Source organism: Myodes glareolus, chromosome 2, assembly GCF_982192425.1.
Source record: "Myodes glareolus chromosome 2, mMyoGla1.1, whole genome shotgun sequence".
Lineage (NCBI taxonomy): Eukaryota > Metazoa > Chordata > Mammalia > Rodentia > Cricetidae > Myodes > Myodes glareolus.
The window spans coordinates 66,453,470-66,456,702 of NC_142027.1; the positions used below are offsets into that span (position 1 = coordinate 66,453,470).

The following is a 3,233-nucleotide window of genomic DNA, read 5'->3' on the forward strand; positions in this document are numbered from 1 at the left end:
GCAGTCATTTACGCTGTCTCCTAGATTCCTTTAGAACTTCCCCGTAAGCTCTGCTAGCAACTTTCAACTGCTTTTCTTTCTTTCTTCCTTTCTTCCCTCCCTCCTTCCCTCACTCCCTTCCTCCCTCCCTCCTTCCTTTCTTCCTTTCTCTCTCTCTTTTTATTTCATTCTTTGGGGTGTTGGTTTTCACGCTTTTATTTTGGAGCAATAACAGGGAGAGGGACTTCTTCCATCATTGGGAGTATTCACAGGTTCTCCAGCCATTCCAGGCTTGGGCCCTGAGGTTCCCGTGAGTGGTTGGGCACATCGGACATGTCCCACTATCTCACACAGGCACTGGGGAGTGTGCCTTGTAGGGAGTGACCTGGTTGATCATGGTGGCATATTGCCGTAGGGGGCTGACAATGGGCATAATTATATTGAGGCCCCAGATGAGAAGGACACCACCAACACTGGCTCCTTCACCCAGGCAGTCTTGAGGAAGGCAGAGAGTCTCCTGGGCCATCTTGGTCCGGGCCCCCACTGCTTTTCTAATACAAAGTCTTTCACACTTCACAACAACAACAACAACAAATGCAACATGGCCAGGCTCTTCACAGCGAGAGCCCACTCTCTCATACCAAATGCTACCTTAGCAAACTGGAAGCAGGACTAGGCTACACACTCTCAAAGCCTGTCTCCAGAGACATACTTCCTGTTACTTTCTGTGGCTGTGATAAAATCAAGAGCAACTTATACAAGAAAAAGGTGGTGCTGTCTTAAAGCTCCACAGTATTGAGTCCATCACGTCAGAGAGGTGGGACAGCACACAGCAGACACAGTGAGTGGAGCAGGAAGCTGAGAGATCACAACCGTAAGCACAAAGCAGAGAAAGCAAACTGGACTTTGACAATGACCAGGTCTGCTTTTTCTATCCTAGTAGTGAAAAAAGCAAGACCCAGAGTGAGCAAATCAGTACATTCATTATATCACCTATCTGTGACAATACATTTTAATAACCATTAGTTACTGTTAACTGCTTTTAGTTGTCAACTTGACTGGGTTAAAAACTACCTAGAGGGCTGGCAAGGTTGAGGCATTTGTCACCAAGTCTGAGAGCCTGAGTTTGATCCTTGGGACTCACGTAAAGGTGGAAGGAGAGAACTGACTCCACAAAGTTGTCCTCTGACATCTATGGTGTGCTGTGGCATATCTCCCCAGCTGTACATCAGATACAGTGCACATGTTAACAATAACTGAAACATTTTAAATAAAAATGAAAAATAACTGGATGTGCAGCCTGAAGGCAGGCCATTCCTACACATGCCACAGATGTCACCAGTGCAGCCCAGGGCAAAATCATAAACCTCCAAGACTAAGAGTCTTTGGGGGGGGGGGTGGAAACTTGCTTGCACGGTACTTGCTGGTGACATTTGTAGACATAACTGTTCTGTCATGATGTCTTCCTGGGGTGTCTGTGAAAATCTTTCCAAAAAGAGATTGCCGCATGACTCTGGACTGACATAGAGGCTCACTCTCATGGTAGGCAGGACTGTCCAATCAGAAGACCAAAAAGCTGACAGAATGTGTCTTTCTTCTTCCTAGTGATGGGCACTTTTCTCTTGTCGCTGGAGTTGAGAAGTCCAGGCTTTCTGGATTTTGGAGTTGAGGGACTTACAGTAGTGGCTCTCCACATCCCCAGACCTAGAGGAAGCGTTTCGTGCTCTCTGGTTCCGATGCCACTACACTACTTGCATCACGGGACTTCTTAGTCTCTGTGACTGTATGAGTCAATTGTCCTCATAGGTCCCTTCCACAACTCGGCTTCCACATTCTGGTAGTTCTGTCCTCCGGAGAAACCTAATACTGTGTCAACAATACCTCTCCAACCAAAATATCTCATAACAAAATATATTTTAAGAATTATTTTATGTGTAAGGGTGATTTACTTGTATGTACATGTGTATATCTGATATCCATGGAGGTCCAAACAGGGTTCTGAACCCCTGGAACTAGTGTTACATACAACTGTGAGTTGCCATGTGGGGGCTGACAATCAAACCCAGGTCCTTTGTAAGTTAAATCCACTGGAGGACACTTCTGCTCTGGATTAGCCCTGCCCATTTTAGAATGGTTCCCTCCATGTCTCTGTGCCCATCAGAAAAAACAACTAATTAGGTCAACAGCTCTGGCCTGAACAGAAGCCTGACATTAGGAAGTTAGCTAAGATAGCCGTGGTCTAGATCCAGGGCTCTGTAGCTCTGCCAGGGCTCATCTCTCAGCATGACCACACTTCAGTAGTCATAGAAGGCACCCATCCTTTTGTCTCCTCTAGGAAACGAGCAGCGGCTTTCAATCTACGCATTCCAGTGACTGATGTTCTACCTGGGAAGTTTTCTCATATGCTTAGGTTGTCATTCATGATGCTAACACTAACCTACTCCGAGTATTGTAGTGACAGAAATTCTAAATGCTTATGAATAAATTTAACCAAAAGATTCAAGATCTTCATTATTAAAGATGAACAAAAGTATTAATTAAAAGGCATAAAATGAGATTTGAATAAACTGAAAGTATATCGTTTTCCTAGGAGGAAAGATTTCATATTAAATTTAACTCTAGGAATTTTATTGCTATTGCAATCAGTTTTCCCTTGGAAGTAGAAAAAATGGTTCTAGACATAAAATAAAGAATACCAAAGAACTATTTCAATAAGACTATTGAAAACTGTAAGGAAGGAACTTGGAGATGTCTTGGTAAAGAAAGGGCTTGTCACACAAGCATGACCACCTGAGTTTGGATCCCCAATACCCACTTAAATGCCAGATGGGCATGGCGATCTGCCTGCCATCCCACAGTGACGAGGACAGACACAAAGGGTCTCTGGAGCAGGCTACACTAGCTCCAGAACCAATGAGAGACCCAGCCTCATTGTGTAAGGTAGAGAGCAACTGAGGAAGGCAACAACTTCAGCCTTCGGTCTCCATAGCCATGTGCACATATGTGTTCATTCATCTGCACACACATATGTGCCTCCCATATGAGAACATTCATATACCACATATAAATACACGCACGAAAATATAAGAAGAGAAAGTGTGTACATAACAAGTTGCTAAATTACCAAAATCACTACAAAACTGAATTCAAATCAACATGCCATTTGCAAGGACATAAAGTGTATTCAAGGCACAGAGTGAACAGCTGATAGCTGTGTAGCACTGGTTATTAGAAACGTTTGTGAGTGAGCTGGG

The 3,233-nt window shown here is 44.1% G+C and overlaps 1 pseudogene; it reads right to left on the reverse strand.

The window, feature by feature from the left end:
* Positions 1-245: 245 nt before the first annotated feature.
* On the reverse strand, positions 246-2,813 carry LOC148122989 (NADH dehydrogenase [ubiquinone] 1 alpha subcomplex subunit 3 pseudogene; annotated as a pseudogene).
* Positions 2,814-3,233: the final 420 nt, after the last annotated feature.